This window comes from Scyliorhinus torazame, chromosome 4, assembly GCF_047496885.1.
Source record: "Scyliorhinus torazame isolate Kashiwa2021f chromosome 4, sScyTor2.1, whole genome shotgun sequence".
Lineage (NCBI taxonomy): Eukaryota > Metazoa > Chordata > Chondrichthyes > Carcharhiniformes > Scyliorhinidae > Scyliorhinus > Scyliorhinus torazame.
Genome location: NC_092710.1, coordinates 314,838,876 through 314,851,942, shown reverse-complemented (window position 1 = coordinate 314,851,942; position 13,067 = coordinate 314,838,876). Strand labels below are relative to the sequence as shown.

Genomic DNA, 13,067 nt, shown 5'->3' with positions numbered 1-13,067 from the left:
TACTTTTCACTGTGCGTCGGTACACGTGACAATAAACAAGTCCAAACCCGAACACCGAGGCACCTTCCGGTTCCAAATGCTGCCCCCACACCCTCAAAGCTGATACCACCACCGCCTGGCCAACAAGAACGGCAAGGCGCTATTAACAATGCCCTTAAACCACTTCCGGTTGCGGCTATGCGGAGCTAAGCCGCACGATTCGGCAGCTCCCGCTACCACGGACTTTCGGGCTCGCTAGAGAAGCCCCAACGGAACTTTTTTTGACGCAACCCGTGGGGAAGGGAAGAGAGAGGTCCCACTCCAACTTCTATGAAACGGGCCAGAAGTGTAACGGCCAAAGGAGCGGCACTGGAGCAACGGGAGAAGCGAGGGAAAGAAAACAAAATGGAGGCGGCCAGGGACAAAGGGGAGCTGCAGGAGGCCGTCAAGCGCTGCTTCGAGGAGCAACGCGAGGAGATGCGCAAGGAGATGTTGGCGCCTATGCTTTCGGCAATTGAAGGACTCGGGATCACCCAGAAGGCCCACGAAGGTAAGATCCAGGAGGTACAGAAAAGAGTCAGTCAGAACGAGGATGAGCTCGTGGGCCTGGCGGTGAGAGTGAAGCAGAACGAGGCGCTACACAAGAGGTGGGCGGGAAGACTCGAAGACCTGGAGAACAGGTTGAGGAGAAAGAATCTGCGAATCCTGGGTCTTCCTGAGGGAGTGGAGGGGGCCGATGCCGGGCATACGCGAGCACAATGCTCGAGGCGATGATGGGCACGAAGGCCCCTTCGAGGCTGCTGGAGTTGGACAGGGCACATTGGGTGCTGGCGAAGAAGCCCCAGGCAAATGAGCCGCCAAGGGCGCTGGTGGTGAGGTTTCACCGGTTCACGGACAGAGAGTGGGTCCTGAGATAGGCCAAGAAGGATCGGAGCAGTAAGTGGGACAATGCAGAGATCCGAATATACCCGGACTGGAGCACAGAGGTTGCAAAGCGGAGAGCGGATTTCAACCGGGCCGAAGCGGCGTTGTACCGGAAAGAAGTGAAATTCGGAGTGCTGCAGCCAGCGCGACTGTGGGTCACATACAAGGGCCAACACTATTACTTCGAAATACCTGAAGAGGCGTGGACTTTTGTACAAGCCGAAAAGTTGGACTCTAACTGAGGGTTTGTGAGGGTGGGGGGGGATGTTTGAGGTTTGATGTGTGATGGTTGTTGTATATAGGGGGTCAATCACACGTAGGAAATGTTACATGGGCTGGGGGAAAGAGACAAGGCCGTGACAGGAGCTGCGCCAGAGGGGGCGGAGCGGGCTTTGGAAAGCGCGGTTATTTTTTCCCGCGCGCGGGAAGAAAGGCGGGAAGGGGAACGAAGGAATGCATATTGAGTGGGAGACTCCCACACGGGGAGGTCAATGGGACGGCGGGGGAAGCCGGGGTCAGCAGGCGTCAGCTGACTTACGGGAGTGACATGGGGGGAGCAAAAAAGCTAGACAGGGGTCTAGCGGGGGGGGGGGGGGGGGGGGGGGGAGGGTTGCTGCTGCACTGGCCAAAAGGGAATGGGACACAGAAGAGGTGGTCGGGACGGGGGTCCCCCGTCTGCAGGACTGGAGGGTGCGGGAGGCGTGGACACGGGACTGGGCCAGAAAAGCAGATGGCTAGTCGGCAAGGGGGGGGGGGGGTGAGAGCCCCTCCAATCCGGCTGATAACGTGGAATGTGAGGGGCCTGAATGGGCCGTTGAAGAGGGCTCGAGTGTTCACGCACTTAAAGGGACTGAAGGCGGACGTTGTCATGCTCCAAGAGACACACCTGAAGGTGGCGGACCAGGTCAGGTTAAGAAAGGGATGGGTAGGACAGGTATTCCACTCGGGACTGGACGCGAAGAATAGAGGGGTGGCAATATTGGTGGGAAAGCGGGTGTCATTTGAGGCCAAGACTATTGTAGTGGACAATGGAGGCGATATGTAATGGTGAGCGGTAGGCTGCAAGGGACGTGGGTGGTGTTGGTAAACGTATACGCCCCGAACTGGGATGATGCAGGATTCATGAAGCGCATGTTGGGGCGCACTCCGGACCTGGAGATAGGAGGCCTGATAATGGGAGGGGACTTCAATACAGTGCTAGACCCAGCACTGGACCGCTCCAAATCAAGGACTGGAAAGAGGCCGGCAGCGGCCAAGGTACTTAGGGGGTTTATGGATCAGATGGGGGGAGTGGACCCATGGCGGTCTGCAAGGCCGCAGGCCAGGGAATTTTCTTTCTTCTCCCATGTACACAAAGCCTACTCCCGGATAGATTTCTTTGTTCTGGGTAGGGCGCTCATCCCGAGGGTGGAGGGGACGGAGTATTCGGCCATAGCCGTTTCAGACCATGGCCCGCACTGGGTGGAACTGGAGCTGGGAGAGGAGAGGGACCAACGCCCGTTGTGCCGGCTGGTTGTGGGACTGCTGGCGGACGAGGTGGTGTGTGGGAAGGTGAGGGGGTGTATCGAAAGGTACTTGGAGGCCAACGACAACGGGGAGGTGCGGGTGGGGGTGGGATGGGAGGCGTTGAAGGCGGTGATCAGGGGAGAGCTAATCTCCATGAGGGCTCATAGGGAGAAGACAGAGGGTATGGAAAGGGAGAGGTTAGTGGGGGAGATTTTGAGAGTGGACAAGAGATACGCAGAGGCCCCGGAGGAAAGATTACTTGGGGAAAGATGGCGGCTCCAGATGGAGTTTGACCTGTTGACCACAGGGAAGGCGGAGGCACAGTGGAGGAAAGCGCAGGAGGCGGCCTACGAGTATGGGGAAAAGGCTAGTCGGATGCTGGCACACCAGCTCCGTAAGAGGATGGCAGCGAGGGAAATAGGGGGAGTCAAAGATGGAAGGGGAGCCACGGTTCGGAGTGCGACGAAAATAAACGAGGTATTTAAGGCCTTTTATGAAGAGCTGTACAGATCCCAGCCCCCAGCAGGGGAAGAGGGGATGAGACGATTCCTAGATCAACTGAGATTCCAGAGGATGGAGGAGCAAGAGGTGGCTGGTTTGGGGGCACCAATTGGGTTGGAGGAGCTGAGCAAGGGTTTGGGGAGCATGCAGGCGGGGAAGGCCCCGGGACCGGCCGGATTCCCGGTGGAGTTCTACAGGAAGTACGTAGACCTGTTGGCCCCGCTACTGGTGAGGACCTTTAATGAGGCAAGAGAGGAGGAGACCCTGCCCCCGACAATGTCGGAAGCGACAATTTATTTGATCCTAAAGCGGGACAAGGACCCACTGCAATGTGGATCGTACAGGCCGATCTCGCTCCTCAATGTGGATACTGTTGCTGGCAAAAGTGCTGGCCACCAGGATCGAGGACTGTGTCCCGGGGGTGATCCATGAAGACCAGATGGGATTCATAAAAGGCAGGCAATTAAACACTAACGTGCGGCGGCTCTTAAACGTGATGACGATGCCATCGGAGGAGGGAGAGGCGGAGATAGTGGCAGCTATGGACGCGGAGAAGGCCTTTGACCGAGTAGAGTGGGAGTACCTCTGGGAAGTGCTGCATAGGTTTGGGTTCGGGGGAGGGTTTATCAGCTGGGTTAAGCTCCTTTACAAAGCCCCGGTGGCGAGTGTAGTGACGAACCGGCGGAGGTCGGAGTACTTTCGACTGTACCGAGGGATGAGGCAGAGTGCCCCCTGTGCCGAACCATTGGCCATGTCATTGAGGGAGTCTAATAAATGGAGGGGGGTGGTCCGAGGGGGAGAAGAGCATCGGGTGTCGCTATATGCGGATTACCTGTTGCTGTACGTGGCGGATCCAATGGAGGGGATGGTGGAGGTCATGCAGACTCTCAGGGAGTTTGGGGAGTTTTGGGGCTATAAGCTCAATGTAGGGAAGAGTGAGCCCTTTGTATTACAGGCGGGGGACCAAGAAAGAGGGATAGGGGACCTACCGCTGAGGAGGGCGGAGGGGAGCTTTCGGTATCTGGGGATCCAGATAGCCAGGAGTTGGGGGACCCTACATAAACTGAATCTGACGAGGTTGGTGGAGCAAATGGAGGAGGACTTCAAAAGATGGGACATGTTACCGCTCTCGCTGGCAGGTAGAGTGCAGTCGGTCAAAATGGTGGTCCTTCCGAGGTTTCTGTTTGTGTTTCAGTGCCTTCCCATCGTGATCACTAAGGCCTTTTTTAAGAGAGTAGGCAGGAGTATTATGGGGTTTGTGTGGGCGAATAAGACCCCGGGAGTAAGGAGAGGGTTCCTGGAACGCAGTAGGGACCGAGGAGGGTTGACGCTGCCAAACCTGGGCAGCTACTACTGGGCAGAAAATGTGGCGATGATCCGCAAGTGGGTTATGGAGGGAGAGGGGGCGGCATGGAAGAGGATGGAGATGGCATCCTGTAAAGGAACGGGCCTGGGGGCGTTGGTGACGGCACCGCTGCCGCTCTCGCCGACAAAGGTATACCACGAGCCCGGTGGTGGCGGCAATGCTAAGGATCTGGGGCCAGTGGAGATGGCACCGGGGTGCAATGGGAGCATCGGTGTGGTCCCCGATCAGGGGTAACCACCGGTTTGTCCCAGGGAAGATGGACGGGGGGTTCCAGAGCTGGCATCAGGCGGGGACTGGAAGAATGGGGGACCTGTTCATCGACGGGACGTTTGCGAGCCTAGGGACACTGGAGGAGAAGTTTGAGTTACCCCCGGAAAGTGCCTTTAGATATATGCAGGTGAGGGCTTTTGTGAGGCAACAGGTGAGAGAATTCCCGTTGCTCCCGGCACAAGAAGTTCAAGGTAGGGTGATCTCGGGGGTATGGGTCGGGGAGGGCAAGGTGTCGGAAATACACCAAGAGATGAAAGAAGAGGGGGAAGCGCTAGTAGAAGAGCTGAAGGGTAAATGGGAGGAGGAGCTGGGGGAGGAGATCGAGGAAGGGCTGTGGGCTGATGCCCTGGGTAGGGTTAATTCCTCCACGTGTGCCAGGCTCAGCCTGATACAATTTAAGGTGGTTCACAGAGCGCACTTGACGGGGGTGAGGTTGAGTAGGTTCTTTGGGGTAGAGGACAGATGTGGAAGGTGCTCAGGGAGCCCGGAGAACCATGTCCATATGTTTTGGTCATGCCCGGCACTGGAGGGGTTCTGGAGAGGAGTGGCGGGAGCAATATCTCAGGTGGTGAAAGTCCAGGTCAAGCCAAGCTGGGGGCTAGCAATATTTGGAGTAGTGGACGAACCGGGAGTGCAGGAGGCGAAAGAGGCCGGCATTCTGGCCTTTGCATCCCTAGTAGCCCGGCGAAGGATCTTGCTAATGTGGAAGGAGGCGAAGCCCCTCAGCCTGGATAAATGATATGGCTGGGTTCATAAAGTTGGAGAGGATTAAGTTCGCCTTGAGAGGGTCTGCTCAGGGGTTCTACAGGCGGTGGCAACCGTTCCTAGACTATCTCGCGGAGCGTTAGAGGAAGGTCGGTCAGCAGCAGCAGCAACCTCGGGAAGGGGTGGGGGGGTGGGGACGTCCTGGGATGGGGGGGGCGGGGGGGAGGTAAAGGGGGGACTGCCTAGGAGGGTGGATGAGCACGAGATAACATGAAGGGTTGGGGAAACCGGCACGTACGGGAGAGGGCCAGTGTACAAAGATGTGTAAATATATCATTTTGCCATGTATATATCTTGCTCTGCGCGATTTCTCGTTTTTTTGTTACGGGGGGGGGGGGTTATTGTTTGTAAGGGAGAAAAATTGTGTTAAAAAACTTTAATAAATATATATATTTTTTTAAACAATGCCCTTAAACTCGTTCCCCTACAAGAAGACGCCTCCATCCGCACCCCCCCATGCATTTTCTAACCATGGAGATGTTCACCGTCCAGAAGTAGTTAATTATATTCGGCAACGCCAGCCCACCCCCCTCCCCCTCGCTCCAAAAAAGCCCTTTTGACCCGCGGGGTCTTCCCTGCCCAAACAAACCCAGAGATCAGTGCGTTTTTAAAGAACGACTTCGGGACAAAGATCGGGAGGTTATGAAATACGAACAGGAACCTTGGCAGCACGGTCTTCTTTACTGCCTGCACCCAACCCGCCAACGACAACGCATCCCACCTCTTGATGCTCCCCCTGCATCAGCTCCACCAACCGAGGTCAAATTTAACTTGTGCAGCTCCCAACCCCACGCAACCACGCAACCCCTGAAAGCCTAGGTATCTAAAATTCGTCCGCACTATCTTAAACGGCAGCGAAACCCTGTGCTCAACGCCCCCCCGGACGATCGCTTTCCAATCCCTCGACAATCAAAGCACGATTACCAGTGGCTCTATTGCCAAGGCAAAGAGCAAAGGGGAGACCGGGCATCCCTGCCTTGTCCCCGATGCAGCCCGAAATATCCCGAACTCATCCGCACACTTGTGACTGGTGCCTTGTACAGCAACTGGATCCAGTCCACAAACCCCTGCCCGAACCGCCACAGCACCTCCCACAGATATTTCCATTCCAATTTGCGAAGCCAACACCTTCGCCAGCAACTCGACATTAAATAGCTTTATCGGGCAGTACGACCCGCACTGCTCCAGGTCCTCGTCCTTTTTCAATATCAAAGAGATGGATGCTTGTGATAGTATGTGTGTGTGTGTGTGTGTGTGCGTAGGGGGAGTTCCCCCCTCTCACTAGCCTCGTTGTATGTCCTCACCAACAGTGACCCCAGGTCCCCCCTGTTAGACGTTTTAGTTGCTGTGATATGAAGAGTCTAAAGTTCTGTTCCTTTTTCACCAACACACATTTATTTCATTCCAACAGACTTTGCACAAAACTCTAACTACACATCACCTGACAGAGGCCACCTGAAGCCCCTTTACACCCCCAAACCTTTTATAAAACTCCACCAGGAATCCATCTCATTTATAAAACTCCACCAGGAATCTGCTACCAATTGTTAGACGTTTTAGTTGCTGTGATATGAAGAGTCTAAAGTTTTGTTCCTTTTTCACCAACACACATTTATTTAATTCCAACAGACTTTGCACAAAACTCTCACTACACATCACCTGACAGAGGCCACCTGAAGCCCTTTTACATATCAGTGTCAATTAATGGATACTTATCATGAATGAAACAACTAATTGCAATGTCTCTTAACCCATTACTTAACAGTCTCCCCTTCCTTGGAGAAAAAAAATAATTAGGTGAAAACAAAATGTCAAGAAACTCAAAAACACACACATGATTCCCCCCCCCCCTTTTTTTCCCAGTTTTTTTTCGTTTGGATGAGAAAGAAAAAAAAAGTCACCAAAACAAGCGCCCTTCATTAACAATATCCAAAAGTTTCTGTGAGCTCGCCCCTCTTTACGTAAAACAGTCTGACAGTTGATAGCTACTGTCGACCCATTTAATTTTTGTTATTTCCCCTCTGTCCAACATCTGCTTAAAACTTGCGACGTCTATCCGTAACCTCTTTTCATTGACACTTTTTGTAGAGTGCACATTTTCCCACAGGGATTTATTGTCAATGTGACAGTCAATAGGTATATTACCCAAATCCCCTAATCCCAAAATTTATGACAATATCTGACTTATGTAAAAGGCCATATCCACCGCCTCTACAAGGCTTAACGTCTCAGCAGCCAAAGTACTTTTTACCACTCTCCTTATTTTCTTTTTTCCCACACCAGCGGGCAACATTTACCATTGTTCCCCATAAGGAAAATTATAAAACCTCCTGCGCTTGGAACCCCATCACATGAATTTGCGTAGGATGCATCACTATAAACTATGAGTTTCAAGTGCCTAAGGTCACCTAAAACCGGGAACTTCAAAACACACTCATGCATTTTTAGTTTGGCCAACGTTTTATTTGCTCTTATTATGTCTTCCACTTTGGGATTATTCATTTTTGTACTCAACTCTAAGACATCAAAACTTACGTCTGGTGTAGTCTGCCTACCTAACCAGTTCAGTTGTCCAATTAAACCTCGCAGTTGCTCTTTTTCTAGCTTTGAAACCATTGCGTCTTTTTGTGAAATTCGGCCACGACTAATTGCTATTGGGCTGATGCTCTCCAAATAAGATTGCTGACATAAAGTTGCCCTAACTTAGTCTGTCCAATTTCCATTCCAATATATTTAAATGCACCTTAAGCCTGACTTCCAACCCTGAATTCTTTCCTCAAACCAGAGATTACAATAGCTTCAAAATCACTAGTCCCACCCCACAAAAAAATCATCGACATGCATCATAAAGATGCCAGAAAGATTTCCTTTATAGTGCCAGTAAAACATTGCAGGATCTGCTTTCAACTGGCAACAGCCTAACTTTAACAAAACTGACCTTACCGAAAAATCCCAGACTCTAGATGCATCATTTAATCCATATACACATTTGTTCAACTTCCAGAGTACCCCTTCTGTGTTAGCTGCTTCTTTAGGAGGACGGAGAAAAATGTCTCTCTGGAGCTGATGCCCTGCAAAAAGGCAGCTTTTATATCTATAGATTTGCATTCCCATGCCTTTGTGGCTAATAGAGCCAAGAAGATCTTTAAAATAACCTTTCCTGCTGTAGGTGAATCTACCCTTAAATGCTGATCTTCTAAGTTTTCTTCAAATCTCCTTGCCACAAGCCTGGCCTTTGCCTTATAAGTTCCATCCGGAAGAACCTTATCCGTGCAAATCCATCTGTGGGATAGAGCTCTTTGTCCCCTGTCTGGTACTTCCGTGTATGCTTGCTGTTTAACATCTTTGATAACTTTTTCATCTAATTTATTTGAAGCCACCAAAATCTCACGTGCATGTGGGCTTCTACTCCTATTAGTATTCGTAGTCTTACTCATGTTCCGAGATCTTGATAAACTACGTCCCCTCTCCCGCCTGGTATCTCGTTCTGTACTGCTACTGCTTGATCTTTCCCTCCTGCTGTGGGATGTCCTTTCAATAGTTCTCGACCTTTTCCTGCGGACCTGTTCACTATCCAATGTACTATCTGAACTGGCACTGCGTTTCTATGCCCTCCATTTTTGAACTTTGTTTTCCCAATCCATTGTCTTAACTCCCTCCCCTGAATGCTGTACATTCAACCAATGTTTATACCTTCCAGTGGCCTTCCCTGCTCTACTAATAACAGTTGCATCCTTCCATTGACTAGACCTTTAAGGCAAGTATGTCACTTTTGTACCAACGTTTGGCAGTTGCCTTTTCGGAAGAATGGCCTGTTCTAATTTATCAGAAGTGCTGTGTTCCTCTACAGAAACCCTGTCTATATCAGTTAACTGGTCCTCATAGTTCTGTAACACATGCGTACCAGATGACACTGGTTCCTCGTCATGTCTGTCTGCTCTGTCTAAATTTGAAAATTTGTAATGTGTACCCATTATCCTTGATGAATGTACCCTAACAGTTTGATTACCATGTTGCAAAATAATTGTTTTGCCATCTATGCCTATGATCCTCCCTGGGCCTTTCCATTCATTAAAATTGTCTCTCTTATAGTATACCATGCCTCCTTGCTGAAAAACGGCATCTGATGGCCGTACATTATGTCTTAAAGCTCTGCGAATTCTTTCAGAGACTTCTGCTTTCAAAAAAGCTTTTCTACTGCTATGTAATGCATTTAAATGTTCAACAAAACCAGAGCTAATTGTAGTCCCCTCCCAAGCTGGAGGCTGGTCATCCAAAATGGACGGAATTTTAGGATTTCTACCAAACACTAATTGATAAGGACTATAGCCCCCAACCACATGCAATGAATTCTTTGCATGTACCGCCCATGCTAAAGCTGAATTTAGCCTGCAATTTGGTCGATCTGCCAAAATTTTCCAAAGCATGTCATCGATGACAGCATGATTTCTTTCACAGACACCATTACTAAATGGGCTTTCTGCAGCTGTATTCATAACTCTGATATTCACATTTTCACACATATCCCGAAACTCATCATTAGCAAATTCTCCCCCATTGTCCGTAAGGAATTTTGCCGGTGGACCCATTCCTGTCCATATCCATTTTTCCACGATTTGATCCAGAATTACTCTTTCCTTTATTTCGTACAATCGTTGATTGACTAAATCTGGTTGCTAAATCTACAAAATGCAAAATAAATATATTATTTGCTTTATCCCAGATCTTAAGGTCCATGGCCACAATATCGTTAAAATCCCTGGCCAAAAGTAGGATTACTATCGGTCGTGCTGGTGTCCTTCTGTACTTCCTACAAACTTCACAGCGGTCACTAACCTGTTCTATTAGTTTAGTATAGTCGTCATCCCTTACCCCTGCATCCTTTAATAAATTTTTCAGCCTCCGAGGAGACGGATGTGCAAATTGCCCTTGCAGTTTTAATACCACAAGCTTTTTATCAGCTAAAGTCCCATTTTCAACTGCCATTAACACATCCTTAACCATTCTACCTGAAATATTATTTGTCAGTAATGGAATACAATAGTGTCCCGACTGTGTAAATTGTAAGTCCACCCTCTTTCCAAAAACTGTTGCCTTATCCTTTTCCATATCCAGCTTCATGTGTGCTTTCTTCATCGACGGTCTGCTCAGAAGCAAATGTATCTCACTTGATACAACATCCGTGCTAATGAAATGATTCACTCCGGAAATAATGCGGAATAATGCGGAAATAATGCGGAAATACAACACCGGGATCACCACTCTTTTCAGCGACTTCAGAGTATTAACATCCCCAAACGTGAAACTTGTGGAACTTTCAAATTCCTTAACCTTGTTACGATTTTCAGCATTCAAGTAGTCACGATAACATTTTAACCAGTCAATTCCACACAGTAGATGTGCAGCCACTGTCCAATACAGCACAGTTGAAGGATTCTGCAACCATCCTCTGCTACCAATTGTTAGACATTTTAGTTGCTGTGATATGAAGAGTCTAAAGTTTTGTTCCTTTTTCACCAACACACATTTATTTCATTCCAACAGACTTTGCACAAAACTCTAACTACACATCACCTGACAGAGGCCACCTGAAGCCCCTTTACACCCCCAAACCTTTTATAAAACTCCACCAGGAATCCATCCAGGCCCAGGGCCTTCCCTGCCAGCATCGCCCCCATAATCTCCATCACCTCCCTCAACCAAAAGGAGCCACCGATCCCTGCACCAATTCCTCGTCCACCCTGGGAAACTCCAGCCCATCCAGGAACCACTGCATTCCCTCCCCCCCGGCCGGGGGCTCTGACTCATACAATCTCCTGAAAAAAGACTCAAATGCCCCATTCACCCCCACCGGGTACAACACCACACTTCCCATCTCGTCCTTTACTCTGACATACTCCCCCACCAGCTCTTGCTTCCTCAGCTGTTGGGCCAGCATCCTGCTTGCCTTCTCACCATATTCATATACTGCCCCTCTGGCCCTCCGTAGCTGCCCCACTGCTTTCCCTGTGGACACTAATCGGAACTACATCTGGAACCTCTGCATCTCCTCTAACAACCCTGCCTCCGGGGTCTCCGAATACCTTCTATCCTCCCTCATGATCTCCTCTACCAGCCTTGCCATCTCTGCCCATTCCACCTTCACCCTATGCGCCCTAATGAGATAAACTCCCCTCTGTCACCGCCTTCAGTCCCTCCCACAGCATGGACACCGTCACTTCCCCCATGTCATTGAGTTCCGCATACCCTGAATGGTGGCCCTCGCCCATTTGCACATCTCCTCATCCGCCAACAACCTCACATCCAGCCTCCATTGCAGGCACTGGCCCTCCCACCCCGGTTCACAGGCAAATCCACCCAGTGCGGCGCGTGGTCAGACCACAATCGCCGACTATTCCGTCAACCACCCCCGCCAACAACGCCTTACCAACCACAAAAAAGTCAATCTGAGAATATACTCGGTGCACATGGGAAAAAAATGAAAATTCCTTCGCCCTTGGCCTCCCAAACCTCCACGGGTCCACCCCCCCCCCCTACCCTCGTCCAATCCCCCCTCCTCTCCCCTGGTCCAACTCCCCCCCTCTCCCTTCCACGGGTCCACCACCTCCCTCCCTTCCACAGGTCCCCCCCCTCACTTCCACAGGTCCACCCCCCTCCCTTCCACGGGTCCACCCCCCTCCCTTCCACGGGTCCACCCCCCTCCCTTCCACGGGTCCACCCCCCTCCCTTCCACGGGTCCACCCCCCCCCCCATCCCTTTCACAGGACCCCCCCCCCCCTCCCCTGCTCCATAAACCCCTTTAGCTCCTTCGTCACGACCGATACCTTCCGGACCTCGGGCTCGACCGGTCCAAACTTGGCTCTGTAACCACATTGAAATCCACCCCTCTCTCTCTCCGCCCCCCCCCCCCCCCCCCCACCCAAATGATCAACCGGTGCGAATCCAGGCCAGGAATCTTCCTGAGCACCCACCTCATGAAGTCTACACATCAGCCCAATTTGGGGCATAAACGTTTACCAGAACCACCAGCATCCCCTCCAGCTTCCCACTCACCATCACAAACCTCTCCCCACCTCAAACTCCACCCGCTTATTCACCAGCACCGCCATCCCCCTCGTCTTCTATCCAGTCCCAAGTGGAACACCTGTCCGCCCATCCTTTCCTCAATCTTAGCTGGTCCCCTATCTTCAAGTACGTTTCCTGCAAAAAGGCCAAGTCCGCCTTCAGACTCCTCAGGTGCACGGACACACGTTTGACCGGCCCATTCAGACCCCTCACATTCCACGTGACCAGCCTGGTCAGGGAGCTGCCCACCCCCAACCCCTGCCAATCACCCATATCCATTTTTGGCCCAGCCCCAGCCAGTGTCATACGACCCTCCCGGCCCACCTTCGGATGTTCGTCATCCCTCCCTTTCCAGCTGCAAAACGTCAACCACAACCATGCCAACAACCCTCCCCCGCCCAAATAAAACATCCCCATCCCCCTCTCCTATGTCTATCTCTGACAACCCCACACTGAACTCCCGTTAATTCGCCCAATCAGCAAGCATGGTGGCCCCCGCAAGGCCTCCCAACCCCCTAACCCGCCCAAATCCCCTATCTGCCCCAAAAAGCAGAAAAGGTGCACTCACCCTTGACTTTCTCCCATGGAGAGCCTGCCCTCCAAACGTCCTGCCATTAAAACAAAAGGAATATGTCAAGGAGAAATGTTTCCCGAGAACAAACTCTTCCAAAGTTCATTGTCCCCCTTCTCA

General features: G+C 51.2%; 1 long non-coding RNA gene across 1 annotated transcript in view; it reads right to left on the bottom strand.

Annotated features, from left to right (window-relative positions):
* LOC140411754 (uncharacterized) overlaps nucleotides 1-13,067 on the bottom strand; it is a 125,722-nt gene that overhangs the window by 86,812 nt on the left and 25,843 nt on the right. The window contains exon 2 of the long non-coding RNA XR_011940994.1: nucleotides 12,945-12,984. This is a non-coding gene — a long non-coding RNA (uncharacterized lncRNA). The remainder of the gene's footprint in view (nucleotides 1-12,944; nucleotides 12,985-13,067) is intronic.